Below are 12302 nucleotides of genomic sequence, written 5' to 3'. Positions count from 1 at the left end.
AGAGCGTCGAGAAGTTTTACAAGTTGCACTATAGGGTTTTTCACCAGCAACTAGATCTGACTCTGGGTCTGAATGATTTTTGCCACCTGTTTTGCATGTAGCTTGGCTTTTGCTCTTGAAAAAGTGTATTGAAATGATGATGGAAGAGGAGACTCCCTCCCCCTCAAGACTAAGGCACACAGTCTCAAGGGCACTTTCACAGCTGCGTGAAAGGTGGTGGCAGGAAAGTAGGTAGCTGTGGTCTTTGTATCTGGTTATGTAGCAAGGCGATCTAGGGTCTAAAAACTGGAATAAGACCTTCTGACTTCTCATAGAGATCCTGTCGGCTATCTCAGCTCTAAGGTAGTTAGTGGCCACAGGCCACTTTCATCTCTTCGTACTTGAGTTTCAATTTGGTGGAAATGCTTTCAACAAAACTAGTGTATTTACTATTGCTAAATAAAGAGAAGATGTGGCTGAGTCCTCACCCCCAACCTCAGAGTTACTGGTTCTTGAGCCATGTAAGATCAAGACAGATCAGGAAGAAAGACCACGACAAGAAAGTAAGAGTCTTCCTGCCACCAGGGCATCTACCTCCATCTTCATCTGCAAGGAGACAAATCATTATGTGATTTAAGTGAGATCTCTTTTGAAAGATGGACATGCCACAGTGCGAAAAAGACTACAAAGAGGCAGATTCACACAGTGGACAAGGTCTCAGGTCAGGGAGACCTCGGTTTGAATCCTGCGTCTCACAGGTCCTTCCCCCTAACTTCCTCATCTGTGAAGTGGCGCTAGTGGGGCCTCAAAAGTTCATGGAGTAGAGCTTTGCTACTCAAGATATGGGCGAGGGACCAGCAGCATGGGCATCACCTGGGAGCTGGCTGGAAATGCAGACTCTGGGGTGGGCTCTTTGCCCCAGAGCTACCGAATCAGAGTCTACATCTGTCAAGGTCCCAGGGGGATTCACATGTAACAAAAGCTTGAAAAGTCCTAGTATAGATTAGATGAGTCATCACTTTAACAGCAGCTGGAACATCTAACAAGCTCTCAATCAGCAGCAGTTGTTCTTGTTTGGAGAGAATGTTAAACATTCTGAAAGGATTCTCTATTTCCCCTGTTGCAATTTGAGTACCAGATGTGAATCACCAGGTTTGAGAGTCTTCTCTAAATACTGGCTAATAACCCAACTTCAGAATTGGGAAAGGCTCTAGTTGGATAACTATATATATATATATATATATATATATAGAGGCTCTAGTGTATATATATATATATATATATATATATATATATATATATATATATACACACACATACAGATATGGTTGTTTTCATTCCATGATGGGTTGTGAATCTGGGGAGGGGCAGGGCAGAAGTAACACGGGTTCATTCTTTTGAGAAATGAAGACCTAGTTTTATTGTATCGCAGGAGCAAAGTTAGCGCCAACTCATGCAGCCAACAGATCTGGTAAAAAGCATTTTGTATAACCAAGAGGTAGGAATTTGCTCTTTTAGATATTAACAATTGGGAGCCTATTTATTGATATAAGACCACAGGCAGCTGTCCTGAACCCTGGCCCCAGACTGGAATCTCCTGGGGAACTTAAAAAAAACGCTCTTACCCACGCTTCGCCCCACTCAGGTTCAATCAGAATCTCTGGGTGGGACCCAGGCATCGGTATTCTTAAAAAACCCCTCAGGTAGTCCCAATGTGCATCCAATGCAGAGAGCCACTGGCATTCAGTTTGGAAATTGTCTTTTGGGAAAGAAAGTAAAGGATGGAACAAAATACAGTGGATGGTGTGGGCATGGCCCCAGCTATTTGTAGATGGTGTGGCTTGGGTATGTCCAAAAGAGGTAGGGAGTCAAGCAAGGCAGGGAGATGATGGGCCCCTGGGGCCTAGAAAATATTTGGTTATATGGGGTCTTTCTGGTATGAAGACCCCCACTTCATCACTTAAGGAGAGTCACTAGCAATGAAAATGGTGTGCAGGTTGTACCTTGAAGATGCTTAAAATGAATCCACTGTGATTGTTACATGCAGTGAGCTTGGAAAATACCCCATCTTTGCTTTCTGCCTTTAATAACTTTCTGCCTTGTCCAGGTTGGTTCCAAGGACCATTTGGTTTTTGCCCTAAATTGTTCAAATTCCTTCCATGGGGTGCAGAATACTGCAGGTGATATAACTACTCTAAGGAATGTTACTTTTTAGAACCTTAGACAAGAGCACAAGACTATTTTCCCTCTGATTTAAAATATAGACACTTCCAAGCCAGCCAGGCTCAGGAGACCTTTCCTTGGGGGAAGTGAGAGGATTTCTCTGAAATCTTAACCTCTCTGAAGCCTTCAACATTGCTTTGCTCTCTTTAAATGCCACATTCATAACCTCCCAGTGCAAAGGACAAACAGCTCAACAAAGAGCAGCCAGCCTCTGGGGGGGGTACGGAGCCCAGCTGAGAAAAAGAAGGAGATCCCTAACTTTACTTCCTTTTTATGTCAGTTAAATATTTGCTGGGTAGAAAACTAAGTGGTGGCACCAGGCGGATCCCTGTCAAATGACAGTTCAGACAAAATGTATCGGGTTGGGAAGGTTGCATTGATTGGAGCCCAACTGGGCCTTCAGACACTAGTTCCCAGAAGAGAGCTGTCAGCATACAAATGCACCACTGCGTTCATCTGTGGCCTCGCAGGCATCCCCACTGTGTGGCTGACAACACGGAATTGCCCTTTCCCGTGGATGGCCACTCAGAGGGGCAACTGAACTTTTGCCACATGGGTTCCTCTTATGCATGAAAAAAGAGACTCTGGAACTGGTCTTCTCAATATGGCGCCTTTCTCTATCTTATCTCTGCACTCTTAGGGCCCCAGCATTGGTGTTTGAAGCCAGAATGTCCAATTTACTTCTCAACAGTGGGGGATGAAAGAGAAGGAAAACACCAGTGCCAAACCCCGGTTCCTTGGAGGGTTTTTTTTTTTTTTTTTTTTTTTCTTTTAAATAGGAAACAGAAAAAGAGCCAGGATGAGAGCTTTGTAACTATGACAATGCCCCACAGACAAAGGGTTTTGACAGCCTGGTAACCTAGAGGACTTGGTCCTGGCTACAGATTTTAGACTGAATTGACCTGTTGTTTGGAATCCAACCCCTCTTAAAACACAAGGGTGGAGATCGAGGTTGTCAGGGTATTGGGGACTCTCCTGACTCCTGGAAATTCCTCAGTCACAAGACAGGAAGGGTGGAGATAAGGGGAGGGGAGGGTGTGCCCTCTCCCTGGCCTATTGATTCCATGGGTTTGCCAGGGGCTATATGGTCCAGTGGTAGCCTGCTGTCACTTCTCCAGGTCCTGGCATGGGGAGGCATGATTCCAGGTGCAGTGGTGTGTGAGCAGGAGAAATGATGGACAGTGAAGAAGAGGAGAGGGGAGGAAGGACCGTCTGAAGGAGAAGGTCTCCAAGATCTCAGCCGCCATGAGGGACACCCCAGCCAGACCCTCCTTCGTTTTTTCGACTCAATGATTTTGCTTGTTGCCAACTGTAAGGACCATCCTTGGTTTCGGCTTTCCCTGCTCTTACTTTGGTTTTGAGTCTTTCCTTCTCTTCTTTCCCCAATGTTTCTATACTTTCTTTTCTCCACTGTCCAATCCATTGGATTAGATATGTGGATTTTTCCATGATGTTCTAGGTAAGGAAATGCAAGGTTATTTTAGTTGTGCTGATTGTACAATAGAGAAGGAAGCCTTAGAGCAGTGGTTGCTGAAGGAATTTCCCATGAGATATTAATCAGTGTTATCTGAAAAAAAAAAGGTTCAGTGGTTACATAAGTTTGGGAATTTCTTGGTTAAATAATGTTAACTAGACATCTTTACTACAGGATGTCTTTTAGCTTTTAGTATTCTAATATTCATCAAGATATACCCAGGAGGCTAGGGTTGTCGTGAGTGGCTCTGAGGAAGGCCAGTTCTGGGGGCGTCTTGGGCTCACTGAGGGGGCACCTCGGAAACGATGGCAGAAGGAGATAATCCCAGCACCAACCAGCTGGCTGCAGAGACTGCAAGCCTGGAAGAGCAGCTTCAAGGATGGGGAGAAGTGATGCTAATGGCAGATAAAGTCCTCCGATGTCTGCCTCGTTTCCACCTGCCATCATGGGTGTGGTTTCTTTGGTGTTTCTGACTATCTACTATCTAGATCCATCCGTTCTGTCAGGAGTTTCCTGTTTTGTTATGTTTTTGTGCTTGGCTGACTACCTTGTTCCCATTCTAGTGCCTAGAATTTTTGGCTCCAATAAATGGACCACTGAGCAACAGCAGTGATTCCATGAAATTTGCAGCAATCTAGTAAAAACGACGCACAGCTGTGGGCTGCTGGAAACGCCTCTACACGAAAGGAAGAAAAGCCTAAAATGTACTTCATGACCATGATCATTTCTCTTGCTGCGGTTGCTTGGGTGGGACAGCAAGTCCACAACATCTGTCTCTCCGACCTGACAGTGACTTTCTTACTCTTGCTTCCTGGACTAAAGCAACATGGAATCATTTCGAAGTACATTGGAATGGCCAAAAGAGAGATAAAAAAGCTTCTCAAACAAAAAGAAAAGAAAAATGAATAATGCATCTGCTTTATTCAGTGTAATTAATGGCATATACATTGTCCTTGGGGACGGTGTCTGTTATGCTGTCTGGATACTAAAACATTACAGATGTAGCTCTTTGCTGTCCCTCATTCTGCCCTTAGTTAGTAGAAATGCCGACTTGCCAAGTAAGGCTTTATGCCCAGTGTCTTCATGGGTGTGCTCTCATCAGCTGGCCTTATATGGACAACTCATTCATCATCACCACCTGTCTTGGTTTTTCTCACCCAGGGTTAACTGAACTCTTACTTTTAAAATAATACAGTGGTGAACTTCATCCTTTAGTACAGTTAACAGTGGCCTGGGATAACTGTTCAAGCTCATCTTTGCTTTAGCTGGATACGAGATCGTGGTCTGTGCCTACAGGAAGCTGGCTCTACTGTCTGCTTCCACACTCTGCTTAAACAACTGTTTGGCTTCGTGAATACAGAAACCAAGTTTACCACTTTTGATGAAGACACCAATTAAGATTCACTCCTCATTCTGTTTCAATACCGTGGGAGAAGAATCCTCGTGGAATAAAATGAACCTAATTCCATGGCCTAGTATGTGTTGGCTTCTCCCTTGTGCAGAATTGAGCAATTTGTTGGAAACATTGATCCTTCCTCCCAAATGGGGAATCTGACAGGCTTAGAACTCTTGTTCCCTTGCACTTAAACTTGAACTTAGTACATCCTTAAAGGCTTTTTAGTAGCAGGCTTACACAAGATGGTATTTAGGATTTTTAGCATACTTTTAACCAGATTTTCAGCTAACTGAAACTAAAGTACATACGTAATAGGTTAAGAGTCATGTCTATGACCTTCACTCCAAGACCAGCCAATAAAGAACAAAACTCATCCTGTGTTTAGTCAAGATTCATTTCAGTAGAAAATCCTACTAGTTTTTCAAGACCAGAATAAGCCTTTAAAGGTAAGCCTTAAGATTCTCATTTTATGGTAACACTGGCTGCTTTTGGTCCCAATAGATGGAGTAGTTGAAATCTGTAGGAATGAACCTCTGAGGGCTGGAAATGTGACAAATTTGGGAACAGTTCTTAAACTGATTAACTAGCTGTAATATAGTTTTGTGAATTTATTGCACTGATGCTGTAAAACCTGGACCTTGTGGTATATCTGTTCCTAAATAAGTGCTGTTTTCTCCCCTTCAATATTGCTGTAAACAGTGGCACTCATGTAGCATATGTTTGACTTTTCTTTTTTAAGGTTTTGTATACAAACTACCGTAATTTACATGTGTTGCCTCATTGTAAATAAGCTTGTCTTCCTATCTGGATTTTTGTGTGTATGTGTGTTCTGCCAATTAACTACTTTTGTAGTTTTAATCCTGTATTATTTCTTCTACTTTGTTCTGTGTAAAAGGGGAAAAATAAAAAAGCTGGAATCCCAAAAACTATGGAATCCATTTTCAATAAAATCTCTTTGGACTAGAATTTTGTAGAAGACACTTTGAGAAATGTTGCCTTAGAAAATGCTGGAAGCCAAATAAGGAAAAAAAAATATTTCACCGACAACCCAAATGAACATTGCAGAGAGGGTAAAATATAAACGGAGGTGCTCTGAGGTCTGACAACGACGCTGAGGAAGCTGTTTCAACTTTCTAACACTTTTATTTCCTTGAATCTGAATGAAGATGATTTTTGCCTCTTCTGGGTTGCTGGGAGAAGAAAATGAGAGGCTGAAGTCCTTAGAGAGTATAAGATACCGTTGAAAAATGCTAATGATTATTAGAACTGTGAACCTATGAGCCCAAATGCATGGAATAATGTATATAAAAATGCACTTTGTAAATTTCAAAACACACTGCAAATATTAGCCAAATAGCATCAGGAGTATCTCTTGAGCCCTACATATGTGTCGTGGGTAACAGTGTTTTACATACATAGTTCTTTCTTCCCGCATAATTCAAACCACCTTATCTGTGTTATTTCATAAATAGACTGTAAAGCTGGAACAGACTTAAAGATTATCTACTATAAACTTTCCATGTAATAAGTGACACACCGAGTCCCAGAGATTAGGTGACTTGCCCAAGGTCACACAGCTAGTGAGGGGCAGAGCCAGCAACACCAAGATTCTTCCTGTTTACACTAAAAAGCACAACTTCGGGAATTTAGAAGGAAATAGGAGATTTTGGTTCTTATTTATATTGATGAAGAAAGTGAGGTTCTGTGGGTTGAAGTGAGAATCCTTTAATCTCCACACATCTCCTAGGCCTTTGTGGCATGAGCTCTACCCTCCCTCCGCTAAGTCCCCCTCCTTGGAAATCCTCCAAACCTCTCTGATGCGACAAAACTCACATGTCATTACTAGCCGCATTCTAGCTTGTAAGGGGTTTCACGTAGCGTACCGTGCATAATTTTGTGGTGTACATGTGCATTATAAATCCCATGACTATTTGCTCTTTGTTCAACTTCAAGTGGGTCTCTTTATCTCACAGTTCTCCTTGGAGTATAATATCTATAGTCAAGGAAGGCAAAGAGGCAGGCAGGATATTGATGTTTTTTGTGGGCCAGCTATTAGGAACTGAAGATACTCTCATACAAATCATCTCATTTAATCCTCACAACGACCCTCCAACCAATGAGAAAACTGAGGCTCGGAAGGATGGGTTGACCTCACCTAACCGCCCAGCAGAACCAGCATCTGAGCCCAGGTCTGTCTTGCTTCTAAAGACCATGCTTGGTACCTCCCTGGCGGTACAGTGGTTAAGAGTCCACCCTGCAATGTGGAGGACACAGGTTCGATCCTTGGTCGGGGAACAAGGATCCCACATGCTGTGGGGCAGCTGAGCCCATGCACCGCAACTACTGAGCACACGAGCCACAGCTAGAGAGGCCGCATGCCACAACTACTGAGTACTCGCACCACAACTAGAGAGAAGCCTGCGCACTGCAACTAAGACCCGAGGCAGCCAGAAATAAATAAATAAATATTCAAAATAAAAAAAAGATCACGCCTGCCCTATGGCATTATGCTGTTCTGCAAACCTTGCTTAAGGCCACAGTGCACCTCACAGGTGCTTAATAAATGCAGATAATGGCAAAAGTGCTTTCTTTACAATCTGGAGAATATTCACTTGCAAGCCTATACTTTGGGAGTCAATTTAAAAGCCTGTGGACTTTTAAAAACTACAGTGAGATGTCACCTACACCAGTCAGAACGGTCATCATCAAAAAATCTATAAACAATAGAAGCTGGAGAGGATATGGAGAAAAGAGAAACCTCCTACACTGTTGGTGGGAATGCAAACTGGTATAGCTACTATGGAAAACTGTATGAAAGTTCCTTAAAAAACTAAAAATAGAGCTACTGTATGATCCAGCAATCCCAGTATATATCCGGAGAAAAACACGGATCGAAAGGATACACGCACCCCAACATTCAGAGCAGCACTGTTTACAATAGCCAAGACACTGAAGCAACATAAATGTCCATCGACAGATGAATGGGTAAGGAATATGCGGCACATATACACAATGGAATATTACTCAGCCATTGAAAAGAATGAAATAATGCCATTTGCAGCTACATGGATGGACCTGGAGATTATCATGAAGTGATAGTAAGTGAAGTCAGACAGAGAAAGGCAAACATCATATGATTTCACTTATATGCGGAATCTAAAAACATGATACAAATGAACTTATTTACAAAACAGAAACAGACTCACAGACTTGGAGAATGAACTTATAGTTACCGGGGGGGGGGACGGGGGGGAGGAGGGATAGACTGAGAGTTTGGGACCGACATGCATGCACTGCTGTATTTAAAAGAGATAACCAACAAGGACCTACTGTATAGCACAGGGAACCCTGCTCAATATTCTATAAAAGCCTAAATGGGAAAAGAATTTGAAAAAGAATAGATACATGTATATGTAAAAAAAATAATAAAATAAACTACAAAAATAAAAGCCTGTGGAAAATTTACCTCAAGCCTATAAGAAATGAACTGAGGCTAAACTACAAGAAAAAACACTTGCTCATGAAAGCACAAGAATATTGCATTAAGTTAACATAAATACTGGCTATGTTTTGCTTATTCAGAGCAAAATGCCAGCCAGCACATTTTGGACAGCTCACATTGCCACCTGTATCTATGCACATGCAGGCAAAACTGTTTCAGAAGCATTCTGAACCAGACTTTAGGATTAGCTTATCAGCTACATCCAACAGACAGTGATGGGACCCAAACTGAGTGTGTGGCTCCACGCTCACCGCTGAACTTGCTGCAGACAAGCCAGGGATCTGCCCCACTGTCGCGATCAGAGTTGGTGCTGTTTACTTGAGAAGGTGTAACTTGCCATGTTCAAATGCTGCAGGAATCTTTCCACGGCCCCTTTTGAGTCTGGCATCCTTTCCATCTATTGCTACTTGATGTGAGCTTCCAAAGTCAGTGGTGTGAACATACCACCTTCTTTGCTAAACCCCTTTCTACATGATTTGACTAATCTATGGAGCAGTGGCCAGGAATGGTACATCTAGACAATGACAAAGAAGTACCACAGTATATAAGTATATACTTGGTAAACTAATTTTCCCCCCTGCCACTCTCAAAGCAATATAAACTTTGTTGTTCCTCCTGGATCTCAAATGCTTCTAATAAATTCTTTGAAATGTCAGTAATGTTGAACTGAGGGTTTTTTTTTTTAAAGGAGATTTTCTTTCTTTCATAAAAGGAAAAATTCTCCCTTGCCAAGAATGTAGCTAAATATGTTCTGTTTATTTTATTCAGGGCTGAATACGGTTGGATAAAGGGACTCCCGTTTCTCACCCAACCTCTTGCTGAATGAGGGAATCGTGAATGAAGCCCTCCATTTACTGGATAGTCAAATAAACAGAAATAAATTCATACTCTTTCATATCTGTAGTATAATTAACATTTGCTTAACAAATGTATAGCCTACAAAGCATTTTCATTAGTATGTTATATTTAATCTTCATGAGAACTCTCTGGGCTTGGATGGATTTTCTCATCCATAATAATGACATTTCCTTTGGCTAAGAGGAAGACTTACTCACTCTGTGTGGACAATTCCAGTTTCTAAAAGGTCCTCATGGCCTGGGTTGCTCTGGGAGAATGTTGTCTACATAGTAATACTTCTGTCATTTTCACCAAACTTATTAATCTCATAAACCATAAATTAGTTCAGTGAAAAATATCAGTCAAAGAAGTGTTTTGATTGTCGTAACATTTCAATTCAATAAAAAGTGATTGGTTTATTAGACCTGTACAATACACAGGAGGATGGGCTTCTACGGCGCCTCCCTGTCCCAATCCATTATCCAACATGCACTTGTTTTTCTACCGTGCAAAATTTGGTACGATTTTCAAGTTCAACTAGAAAGTGGCATCCAACACCTGGCTGAAATTTCCAGTGCACAGAATGCCCTTGACCTTGGAGAATATTTGCTAAGTAAGTCATTTACACAGCTGGTAGCCAAGCTGAGACAAGTGAGGAACTCATTTCAGGCACAAAATTTAAGGGTGTTGGGTTTCCCTGGTGGCGCAGTGGTTAAGAATCTGCCTGCCAATGCAGGGGACACGGGTTCGAACCCTGGTCCGGGAAGATCCCACATGCCGCGGAGCAACTAAGCCCATGCGCCACAACTACTGAGCCTGTGTGCCACAACTTTTGAAACCTGCACGCCTAGAGCCCGTGCTCCACAACAAGAGAAGCCACCGCAATGAGAAGCCTGCTCGCCGCAACTAGAGAAAGCCCACGAGCAGCAACAAAGACCCGACGCAGCCATAAATAAATAAATAAATAAATAAATAAATATGCAATTAAAAAAAAATTTAAGGGTGTGCCCCCCCCCACACTGATTAAGATGAATAACATCTAATGCGATATTTTAAAAAAATCAAAATGAATGCAAAAAATTCATGACCAACAAAATCAGTGTTACTGATTTTTCCTCTTGCCTCAGACTCCAATACGGCTCAATACAGTTACTGATCCTATATTTTAAAATGCGATATTTAGTTCATCATGGATTTTGGCATTCATTTTGATTTTTGAAAGACTGAATTAAAATATGACCTCTCTTGACGACTGCAGTTTTGGGTGCGCTTTGATTCTGCATCTGAGAATGAACGCCTCACTTGTCTTATCTTAGTCTTGGTCCAGGCGAGGAGAATTTTACATTTGACCCAGCCCTGTGTAGACTGAGTTCTACTAGAATTTATAATGACCACAGAGGGGTTATATAAATATGCCTGCCAAAGGTACCAGAATATGCCATCCCAAAATATGCCACTTGGACATGAGGATTATTTTGCACTGAAGGGAATTGAGAATCAGTAGATACAAGAAAAGCTCTCTGCCAACCTCCTGTTTTGCCTAAAAGCAGGACATAAATTTGTAAAGGTGGCTCCCCTCCCCTCTCTACCAGGAAGGACAGGAGTTAATTACTGGAGACAAGTCTAGACCCTTAACAGCCCAGAGATGGCACCAGAAGAATCTGTATAACAAATCTTGCTTATCTACTATGAGTTTCCCCATATATTTGCCACCCCCCCCCCACAGTTTGCCACACTTAGAAGCTCACAGTCCTTTTCCTCGGTCTTGTCACTTCTCTAAAAATGTATTGTTCCTTTGTTAAGATGCTATATAAGCCTGAGTTTTAACCACCCTTTCGAGTTACTCATCACTAAGTGCTCCCGTGTGTATGCACGATGCATGTGTCATAAACTTTTGTTTGTTTTTCTCTCTTTTTTTTTTTTTTTTAAAAATTTAAAATCTGTCAGTTTATTTGCAGAAACGCGGGGTCAGGACTCCTCGGTGCCCGAGTCGTCCTCGTCCCCGAAGCAGCTGTCGGCCTCGGCCTCGGCCTCGGCCTCGGCATCCTCGTAGTAGTCGTCGTAGAAGAGGTCCGAGCCCTCGTCGGGCACTGGGGCCTTGGTCTTCACACAGTACTCGGCCAGCATGGTGGGCACCTTCACGCCGTCCCGCTCCGCGTCCACCTTGGTCCCCAGGACCTGCTTCCGGATGATGTCCGTGTACTCGCGGTCCTTGCCTTTGCTTTCTTTCCACTTCCGGTACATCACGGAAGCGTCCACGTTGGCCGGTGAGAAGGTGTTGGGCTCGTTGAGGAGGGAGATGACGCTCAGGAGGATGGTCCTGACGTTCTGCGTGGGGTTCCACCGCTCCGAGGGCAGCTCCCCGCTCTGGGGGTCATCGACGGGGGGGTGGAGGATGGAGATGCACACGTCCCCAGTCTCGTAGATGTTGGGGTGCCACATCTTGGTCAGGAAGCGAAAGGCTGGCGGAGAGTAGGGGTAGTCAATGGGGAACTTGAGGCGCGCCTTGAAGTAGCCGCCCTCGTAGTAGGTGTTGGGGGGCCCGAAGATGGCCACCTCCCAGTTGTACAGGTCGCCCTCGTCCACCAGGGTCACGCGGAAGCCCTCCACCGGCTCCTCCTGCAGCCCCTTGAGCTCCAGAAGCAGGGCCTTCTGCGAGCTGGGCACCAGCGGCCGGGCCATGGCGGCGGCGGACGGGCCGGGCCCGGGGCCGCCGGGCTCTCCCTGTTTTTCTCTTCTTAATCTGTCCCTTGTTAGTCTATTTTACAAGCCCCTAGCTTGAGAACCTAGGATGAATAGAGGAAAAAAAGAGTTTTTTCTCCTCTGTACCTGCATAGGTCACTCAAGTGAGTTTTAGAGATTTGTAACATAAAACTCCAAATGAAAGGGAA

General features: G+C 43.4%; 1 protein-coding gene and 2 pseudogenes across 3 annotated transcripts in view; 1 reads left to right on the top strand and 2 right to left on the bottom strand.

The window, feature by feature from the left end:
• The window catches only part of POU6F2 (POU class 6 homeobox 2), a 367227-nt gene that overhangs the window by 103054 nt on the left and 251871 nt on the right, over positions 1-12302 (bottom strand). The window lies entirely within an intron of this gene.
• On the top strand, positions 3982-4585 carry LOC103071222 (ADP-ribosylation factor-like protein 6-interacting protein 1; annotated as a pseudogene).
• Positions 11346-12108, bottom strand: LOC103071502 (ubiquitin-conjugating enzyme E2 R1 pseudogene; annotated as a pseudogene). Its single transcript, XR_014368666.1, has one exon. The product of XR_014368666.1 is annotated as a ubiquitin-conjugating enzyme E2 R1 pseudogene (transcript).

The sequence above is a fragment of the Lipotes vexillifer genome, unplaced genomic scaffold (genome assembly GCF_000442215.2).
Source record: "Lipotes vexillifer unplaced genomic scaffold, Lipotes_vexillifer_v1.1 scaffold548, whole genome shotgun sequence".
Lineage (NCBI taxonomy): Eukaryota > Metazoa > Chordata > Mammalia > Artiodactyla > Lipotidae > Lipotes > Lipotes vexillifer.
This window is presented reverse-complemented; position numbering and strand designations above follow the sequence as displayed.